Here is a 10709-nt window from a genome sequence, read left to right as displayed (position 1 = left end):
TTCCGAGGCTGTAAATCTTTACGGGAGCAGAAAGCCTCATCTTTCCCCACAAAACCGCTGGTACTTTCGAATTGTTGACCTTGAGATTAGCAGCCCAGTTCGTAACCATTACGCTACCAGAACTCCTTGTAGGCTGCTTCAATTTTGCCCACTAGGTGTCAGCAAATTCACATACAGTAGTTTGCTGTGACTCTGCTGTAGTTAAAACGTTAGGTTCTAAATGTCAGATATAAATCCTGTGAGAATAAACATTTTTATCAGCATGTTAGTGCTATTGATAAATATAGAAGAGTTGAAAAATAAATACAACATTTCACAGAAGTATCTCCTGCTTACTTCACCCTTTTAAAAAGTTTCCTCATGGAAAGTCATCAGATTAAACAAGAATCTTTTTAATTTAACTCAATGGATAAATTCTTTCTTGCAGAATAAATTTTGGTAAAAGGAATTCAATCCTGTTCCAATCCTGCTGTATATTTGAAAAACTACTGACCCAAATTGTTGCAGAAGGAATGGAGGCTCTCTAGGGGTAGCCTAGTTCTGCCCCAGTGCCCTGCCTCCATGTTCCAGCCCAGTCATTCACAGGAACAGTAGAGTGATTCACAAGCAGAGGTTAGAGATTGTCTGAGCTGTCTCCTACGAATTTCAGGGCAGAGTACTGCTTTTTTACATCTACTTAAATTTACTCACCTGTCCCAAGATGTGTTGTTGTTGTTAAGTGCCATCGAGTTGGTTCCAGCTCAGAGTGACCCTGTATAGGGTTTCCAAGTAATCCTGTGTGGCGCTGTGGACTAATGCGTCAGACTGCAAAGTCCTTTGAACTGCAAGGTCGGTGGTTCAAGCTTACCAGCTGCTCCTTGGAAACCCTACATAGGGTCGCTATGGGTCGGAATCGACTCAACGGCACTTAACAACAACAATAGAAACAAAGTTTACTCACTTGTCCCAAGGTGTGTTGTTGTTGTTGTTGTTAAGTGCCATTGAGTTGGTTCCAGCTCATAGTGACCCTGTATAGGGTTTCCAAATAGCGACTGGTGAGCTTGAACCGCCAACCTTGTGGTTTTAAACCAACCTTTCAGCCCAGCGCATTAACCCACAGCGCCACACCAGGACTCTGTCCTAACATATTTCACCATAAAAATATTTTATCTAGGATTTTAAAATATCCTCTGAAAAGAAACCTTTAGAAAACATCTTCGTCACATCTTACACTATTTCTATCACAAACATCCCAAATTCTTAGAATATGACTGGACTTAAAGCAACAGAGAGGTGTTTTTTTAATTTTGCCAAGAACTGAAATCTGAGGTAGGCTCAGGAACTCAGAGGATCAGACATTCTTTACCAACAATAGGAGAAACAAAGTTTTATTTCTGTATTTTTACCTTCCATATCAGGACCCACAAGACTCCTCATGGTATTGTAGAGTAAGTTAATGGTTGTTGTTAAGTGCCATGGAGTTGGTTCCAACTCATAGATACTTTGTATGGGATTTCAAGGAGTGGCTGGTGAGTTTGAACTACTAACCTCAGTTCAAATTGACCTTGAGCTCAAGTGCTTATTCTATGATGCCACACCAGGACTCCATAGGATAAGTACTGGAACTGCTAACCACAAGGTCACCAGGTCTAACCCACCAGCGCCACCACAGGAAAAAGATATGGCTTTTCATTCCCATTAAGATTTACAGACTCAGAAGCCCTGTACAGGGTCATTATGAGTTGGAATCATCTCAATGGAAGTGAGTTTGATTTTGGTTTATCAGGATTACGAGTCAGGATGCTAATCTCAAGGTCAACAGTTTGAAACTACTAGCAGTTCCACATGGGAGAAAGATGATGCTTTCTGCTTCCATAAAGATTTACAGCCTCGGAAACCCTCTACAGGGTCACTATGATTTGTAACTGATTCCATGGCACATAACCACCACAGTAAGAAATGTATGCTATAATGTGTTCCAGGATGGTGTTCACTGCTGTCAAAGTCGATTATAAGTTATGGCAACCCCACATACAGGCAGCCTGGTACTATGTTCCATACAGTTTTCAAAGGCTGTGACCTTTTCAAAAGCAGATGGTCAGGCCTATCTTCTGAGGCACTCCTAGGTGATTCTGAACTGCCTACTTTTCTGCTGGTAGTCGAGCGCTTAGTTCATTTTATAAAATAATACTTTTTTACTATTGCAATGTTCATTGATTTCCTTTATTTTATTTCAAGATGTGGTGCTGTAGGATAAGCACAAGACTGCAAGGTCGGTTTGAACCACAAGGTCGGCAGTTCAAACTCACCATTCGCTCCTTGGAAACTCTCTACTGGGTCGCTATCAGTCAGAACCAACAGCACTTAACAACAACAACTTCATTAACATACCAGTTGTGACCCACTAAATTGTATAACACAGTGCTCTAGCCTCTAACTCTGATTAGTTGAGATAAGTTATAATGTTGAATGCCTTGAGGCTGGGTGGAGCTGTTTCGGAGCAGAAAACCTCATCTTTCATCTGCTTCCAAATGTTTGTTGTTGTTGTTGTTAAGTGCCGTCGAGTCGGTTCTGACCCATAGCGACCCTGTATAGGGTTTCCGAGGGTGTAAATCTTTACGGGAGTAGAAAGCCTCATCTTTCTCCCGCGGAGCGGCTGGTAGTTTCGAACCGCTGACCTTAAGGTTCGCAGCCCGATTCGTAACCACTACGCTACCAGAGCTCCAAATGTTTACAGCCTTGAAAACCCTATGGTGCAGTTCTAGCTACACACACAGGGTCATTGTGAGTCATAATTGAGTGGACAGCAACTAACTAACAAAAGAGTTGTGAAAGCTGGTAAAGTAAATCCTATGTCCTACATGTTGGCAACGTATCTCTCTGTTCTATTATAAATTCTTTAACTTTGACCTTTCATCCACATTCTCCTAATAAGAATCCCACCAGAGGGCAAATCCAAGGGTTTACTTACCGCCTCGCTGACCATTGACTCCCAGGATGATCCAGTCTATACCAAAGAAAACAGAAAAAGAATGAGGAACGACGGCTTTATGCCTCATAACCCTTTTATAAAATGAACCAGAAAATGTTAGAGAAATAGTTTCATGTTCTCTTTCTATGTTCTTACTCCAATATTGTTGCTAAGTGCCGTCAAGTCGATTCTGACCCATAGCAACCCGGTATAGGATTTTCCAGGAGCAGCTGGTGAGCTTGAACCACTGACTTTATGGTTCAAAGTGCTGACCTTGAAGTTTAAAGGGCTTTGCAGTCTGGTGCATTAACCCACAGTGCTATACCAGGATTCCTATATTGTTATTGTTGTTATGTGCCGAGGAGTCAGTTCCGACTCATAGTGAGCCTGCATATGGTTTCAAGGCTGATTTACTGGAGCACAAAGCCTCACCTTTCTCCTGCAGAACAGCTGGTAGTTTCGAACTGCTGACCTTGAGGTTAGCAGCCCAATTCGAAACCACTACACTACCAGAGCTCCTACATTGTTGTTTTTGTTGTGAAGTGCCGTCGAGTCGGTTCCAACCCATAGTGACCCTGTATAGGGTCTCTGATGAGCAGCTGGTGAACTTGAACTACCAATCTTGTAGTTCAAATGGATTTGCTGTCTGGCACTTAACCCACAGCGCCACACCAGAACACAGAGCTCCTACATAGGTCAGTAAAAAAATTACTCAGACCATTAGTGCTTCACACAAACCTAGTTTGAATAGAAACATTCCAAAAAGACAAAAACTTGCTGAGATCATACTCCTGCTCTGCTGTGCCCTAACCTTACACGATTCCCTCTTTCCTATATTCCTGACCCTAGGAAATGAGGCCTTGTTTGACCTGCTACTCCTACAGTCCCCCAACTATCTACACTACTGAACAAAGTACTTATAGTCTGCATCTGGCAGAGTAAGAAAACAAAGTGGATTTCCACAAAGTCTGCAGTTTACTTTCTTTGGTCAATCACCTAACCAATTTCTATGAAATCTGTGAAGATCAATTTTCTTCGCAGAACATTTGTGTATAAGTGTGGTCTACATATTTTTTGTGTGTGAATATACAAGGGGACTTCAAAAAGTTTGTGGAAACAATTCCATTATCTTTTCTTTCAATTTTTCCATGAAATTTTTGAAAAAGCCCCCTCATTAATGTGTGTATGCTGGTGCAAGTGTTAGTTATGTGTTATTGTATATATACCCATGTTTTCCTTCAGCATTTACATTTGGTCCCATATTTCATTAGGTTGTTTGTGTATTCATTTCTGTACTTGTATAGTTATGCATGTGACTCCCCTTTAGTTCCTATGTACTTGTGTGCATCTTAATTTCACTTTAGTTTCATAACTCTCAAGATATCTTTTTCCAAAATCTGAGGTAATCTATTCACATTTCTGTTCTTTTCTTTGGTAGCAATTCTAGAGTTTAATGGCAAGCATCTCTTTCCAGTCTCCATCAACCTCCTTTCATGCCACTCTCTGAAATAATAATAATAAAGGCGGGGACTCACCAGAGGGGATGACGAGCACAGTCAGAAACACCAGGATCTTAGTTCCCAAGAGCAGCATATCTGATAGGAGTAATGCAGAGAGCAGAAAATGTAAAATTCAGGGACATAGCGACATTTCAGTTCCAAGGATGGATACACTGGGGTCCCATCCCTTTGTCTTCCCAGGAGTTCTCCAAGTTTCCCCTTATGTCTCTTTCTCATTTCTCACCCAACATTTATTTCTTTCTTAAATTCTATTTTTTGGCAACTTCCATTATTTTCCCTTGTTACGCTTCTATCAAGTCAGAGGAAGTTTTATATTCTAAATGGCCCATACTTACCCTACGCCATGGTTTCTTAGGTACGCCATAATACCTAATCTTATTTGACCTTTTATTATCTGTGGCTTCTTTTTATATCCTCTGCCTCTCTTGGTATCTTCTCCCATTTGAATTTCATAGATAATAGGGGATAGGGAAAAGGCTGCTAAATTTGAATTCCCTATTACACTTTCCCAATGCCACCCCAGCCCAAACACATACACAAACTCCCTTTGTCTATTTATATTTTGATATCTTCTGCCCCTCTTGGTGTCTCCTCTCATTTGAATCCCATAGATAATTGGGAAGGGACTTCTCAATTCTAAGTTCACAGACATTATCCCTTTCCCTCCCCCTCTACCATTCCTACATACACCCCATCTATTTGGGGTTTTAAACAATCAAACTCACTGTCCACGGTGCTCTGCTCTTTCCACCAAGTTCTTTGGCTGCTGAATATGCCTCTCTCCTTCTCAAGCTGTTCCTACTTTGGCTGGAGAATAAGATGAATAGGGCCACTCCCTGGAACGGACTTCAAATTTGGCCAAATCTGAAACAGTGTGGGAGAGAGAAAACCAGGCTAGAAGAGTAGAATGCAGTGTTACAATGAGGATGGAATGAGAAGAGGGACAGGGATTTGCAGTTGTTCACACCCTCATTCCAAAGGTTATGACCACACTGGCAAGTGTTAGTGCTGCTCCCTAGAAGGGTTGGCCCAAGATCATGTCGTCTTTCTGTGGTTAGCCCATTTTCCCTCTCAATCTGGCCCCAACACCCTCTTTTTCCCTTTGGTTCCCTTTTACCTAAATAGTTCCATCTCATCCTTAGTGTTTACTTACATCATGAATCCTAGTTTCCATCTTTTGACATCTATCCGAATCATTTCTCCATCCCTTTCTCACTTTCTGTTTCAATGTTCATCTCTTTAACACCAACCAATTATTTTGTATTCCTCTTCTTTACCGATTTTTTGACCCACATATTCAGACTTCTCATTTTTTCCTCCCCTGAGAATCCTATTCATTTTCTTGTTCAAGCAAACGCAGACACGAGTCTTTTCCAAGAGGAGGGCTAGCCATTTCAGGATTAAGGGAAAAATCAAGAAATGTAGAACCTTCACAGTCCTTTTAAATATAGAGTTGCTCCTTTAGCTGAAATGTCAATCTTATTCTGGTTTTGGTCTTTGTTTTAAAATATGCTACATAGCTTGGTTTCTGGTCTCTTAAGGACAATTTAGGAACCAAGTTCATTAAGCTTGCCTTATTTTTCATCACTAATTTCCTCAAATCATATAATATATAGAAAATACATTCTGTGATCCAGCAGTTTTAAGGGTTTGTATATTTGCTCTTACTCATAGAGTCCCTATCGGTTAGGCCACTAAAACAACCCCACTTTGAAGTGTGCCACTTGATTTATAGAGATGCTCAAGTTTGAGGGATGGTAAATTTTTTGTGTGTAAATTTCAGGTTATCTGTTAGCTCCTTGTATTTATATTCTGTTTCTTCCTAATGAGCTAAATTACTAAAAAACAATACAGAAAACCATGGAACCTGGGTGGCACAAGCAGTTTTCTGATTGGCTGATAACCTAAAGGTTGGCGGTTTGAGCCCACCAGTGTCTTGGTGGAAGAAAGGCCTAGTGAACCACTTCCATAAAGATGACAGTCAAGAAGTCACTATCAAATAGTTCTGCTCTGTAACCATGGACTTGCTATGAGGTGGAGCTGCATTTGATGGCAGCTAACAACAGCAAAAACAGCAAAAACATAGCAGATAGTACTAACAGATTGTAGACTGGACAACCCAGATATAGGAGACCAAATGAAACAGACACAGATGATAGTCCTGGAACCCTGAACTTCAGAGGAAAAGCTAGAAAAGTGAGTTGAGTGCTTGCTGGGAGGAGAAGCTGAGCAGGGACAAGAAAGGGAGACTGGCTGGTGAACAGAAAGCCAGATGAGGCACAATCATCTTTTGAGTAACGTTGACAACAAGGTGGCAGGTTCACACACTTAGTGGGACAGATGAGATTCCTTCTTTACCCCACATTCCCCTTGGGACAAGAGGTGTGGCCAACTCCCACTCTCATCCATCCCTAATGTAGATCCTGCTATCCTGGAGTTCAGACACTCATGGTTGGAAGCCATGTATGTGTGAGGCAGAAGGTGACTGTGCCACTTTAGGTCCTAGATGAAAGTCAGCTTGGCTCCAGGTCTACAGAACCCAAAGAGTCACCAGACCTGTATTTAACCAGCCACCCTGCCCCGAGCTGTCCTGTGATCCTAACAGACACTGAAACCATCAACAGCAAGGGCCTCCACAAACGACTTCCTGATTGAGTGCCCTGAACATAGATAACACCAAGGCCAATAGGGATTCCATTTAGGAAGAGGAACTCTGCTGTCACATCCCTCCCACACCCACCTCATGAGCTCTGTGGTCTGCAGGAGCCTCCCAGAGTTTTCTCGTCTCTGGGTTCATCAGCTGCACTCTCTTTTTGGTTTTGTTTTGGGGTTTTCCTTTTGCTGCTTCATTGTTTTTATTTAGTCTTTCTTCTTCTCTTTTTATTCTGTTGACTTTTACCCTTTCTGTCTCCACTTTTGTTTTCCTTCTTTTCTAATGTTGCTAATTTCCCCACTTCTTTTTTAACCACCACCACCCCCTCCCCCCAACCTTGTGAGCTTTCTTTATTACGCCCTAATCTCTCTTTCATTTTCTCTCTTCTTGGAATTTCTGCTTGTTTTTTTCTTCCTTTTATTTTCTCTCTTATTTTTATCTTCTATAGCTCCATTTTCCTGTTCCTCTTTTGTTTTCATAGTTATTATATTCAATATTTTATTGCTTTCTGATTTTAATTATTTTTTTCTCTTTATTATTTCCTCTTTTCATTGTTGATTCCTCATTTGTTTATTCTATTTTGTTTTCTTGTGTGGCAGGAAGGAGAAGAGAGAGTTGTTTTCTCTTTCCCACCCAACAGGAGACAGCAACCGTGCCCATATAGCCCAGTTACAGCCTGACCCTCTGCAGCTCCAACCACTGGGCAAAGGCCAATACCAGCTCCTGTATTACCTGACCAATGATAGACCACAGCCACCACCAGCCAAACTGGCCCTAAACTGAGGTGCACAAACAGCAAACGAAGCAGTGTATACACTTCCATACTCTAATTACACTCACAGGAGACAGTTGAGAAGAGCCTAAAAACACATTAACATATAATCATCGATTAAATACAAATACAACAACCACACAATGCCCTGGAGACAACAGACCATTTTAGTTCACACAAAAAACAAGAGTATGGCTCAAACAAATGACCAAGATGCAGAGCCAGAAAACATTTCTGAGTAAGAAAAGATAAGGAACTAACATAAAAAGAATTCAAAAGAATGATATTCAGTACTTTCAAATGATTTACAGAAAGATTGAGGAAAGCAAGGTGAGCACAGAAAAACTTTAAGAAGAATTCAGGAAAACACAAGAACAATCAATGCAAATTTAAAATTTTTAAAAAGAAGAAGAAGCAACACAAAACTTGTAATTGGAAATCCAGGAGATTAATACTAACATTTCAGAAATGGACAATACATTGAAAAGGCAAGAGTAGTTTGTGTGTGTGTGTGTGTGTGTGTGTGTGTTTAAAGTTTTTACTGTGAGGTTTACATGGGTAACATCAGCTTTACGCTCATCCTATCGTATTTCATTTCATTGCAACAATTACAATCCCCTCCATGCATTGTCAAATAACCAAAGGGTACACCACACAGGCCCACCCCTTGGCCGCCAGCACACCACCCTTATCCCTCCCTGAGTTCAGTGTCCCCAGCCTCTCCATCTGTCCACTTCATCAACTCTGTCTCCATGCCTGGTGTCATTGCCTCTCTGGGTAGGGTCCTGCTCTCCATTCTTCTCACTTGATGGTCCCAGGGATCTCTGCTCCTGGGCTGCAAAATCAATCACTCTTCTTTTGTCAAAAAACATCTACCTCTATATTTCCTACCCTTACAGTCAGTCCTGATGGCAATTATTCACTATTGTACCACAAGAGTCTTATCCCCATTTCCTTTTGCCAGCCTGGTCCCAACAGATTAGAAATCATTCAGTGGTGATTCTACCTTCCCCTGCCCTGTCTGGAACTAGGCTCCCTCTTGAAAGCTTGTAAGCCAGTCACTTCTTGCCTTTATAGGTGCCCCCATTTTGGGTAGCCAATGTCTAAGTTGCCCATCCCTGTCAACCCTGTGTACCAAGGGGGTGGGAGTGATCCTTGCTGTAAAGATTTGTTCCTTTTTTTTGAGCTACTACGTCCATAAGTATACATAAACTTCATCAAATTGTAGCAGGTTACTCTTTTTTTTTCCCCCTCTTCTTTCTTCTTCTAGTCAAGTTCTGATCATCCAGCCACTGAAGCCATGTCAGGTGGGTACTATCTGCAAGTATGGGTGTTCTTGTGCATCTCCCTCTGCTCTGGTCCTCTGTGACCATGTCACTGCCTCTGGGCCCAGAAGTCCCCGGATCTTGCCATACTGCTGGCCATCCAGGTCTCCACCCGGGTTCACAGGGGTCTATTGAATATAGTTGGGCTTAGATCACAACTTCATTGCTGTTTTTCCCCCCTCTTCCCCTTATTGGTGATCAATGTGGTCACTAGCCAGACCACATGCCTACTCATGTATTCCCTTTGAGTCTCAGTCTTGGAAAGGGGTTTGCTCTGAGGGGTCCCGATCACTTGCCTTGATGGCTTACTTGTTATTGTAGTAACCAATCAGACTGCCATTTTTGTTTTGGATTTTTCCTGCCAGTCTTTCTTTCATGAAGTATCTTCTGTTCTTCTAGCCTTTCCTGGCCTGTCTACTCATCCTTCCAGTGGAAATTTCCTACCTCAGTTGGTTCTGGATCGGGTTTTGGACTCCATCTATGGTCTTGTGCAATGTAAAGGTTCCACAGGAAGCCTCTTTCACTGGGCAACTTCTAGCCCCATTTAGGGTATTCCAATCAGTTATAGGCTGAAGACAGACTTACAAATTTTCTGTAGTAGTGATTCTGGCTATTCCTTTTTCACCACCTCAAGTGTCTATTTTACAATGGTAGGCAAGTGTAACCAAGATTCAAAAGACAGCCAACCATTTTAACACTATTCCCCTCTTTTACCCCTTCAAACCATGCCTCAATCCCTGTATCCCAGAGCCCTGTTGTTTCAAGGTTGTGCATACATCATAATTTACCACTATCCCACTTCGCCCATGTGAACCTGTCTAACTGTTCTCCCATCAGCCTTGTTCCTCCATTCCCCTCCCCCTTCTTGTATATTGCCCCCCTGTGCACTGCTCCCCACACCCAAGCTATCCTGTGTCTATTCCCTATTCCCTGGGCTCTGTCTTCCCCTCCCTCCCTCCCCTCCTCTCATCCCATACATCCTGGTGATCAGCACATATATTTATAAATTTTTTTTCACCTTTTAGTGTGGGTTCTTTTTCTTACTCTTTTATAATAATGCTCCTATGCAGTATTTTTTCTTTTGTGAGTGACTACCATCACTCAGCATAATGTCCTCAAGGTTCATCCATGTTATGCGGTAGCTTGCAGCTTCCTTGTTGTTCTTCAAGGTAGCATAATATTCCATTGTGTATATGTACCACCGTTTGTTTATCCATTCTTCAATTGATGGGCACTTAGGCTATCTCCATCTTTTTGCCATTGTAAATAGTGCTGCTATGAACATTGGTGTACATATATCTACTCGTGTTATGATTCGTATTTCTTGTGAGTAAATACCAAGTAGAGGAATTGCTGGATCATAAAGTATTTCTGTTTCCAACCTTCTGAGGAAGCGCCATATTGCTTTCCAGAGTGGTTGGACCATTTTGCAACCCCAGCAACAATGCAGGAGGGTCCCAGTCTCTCTGCATCCTCGCCAGCATTTATT

Source organism: Chrysochloris asiatica, unplaced genomic scaffold (assembly GCF_000296735.1).
Source record: "Chrysochloris asiatica unplaced genomic scaffold, ChrAsi1.0 scaffold00328, whole genome shotgun sequence".
NCBI lineage: Eukaryota > Metazoa > Chordata > Mammalia > Afrosoricida > Chrysochloridae > Chrysochloris > Chrysochloris asiatica.
Note: the sequence above shows the minus strand (reverse complement) of the source record.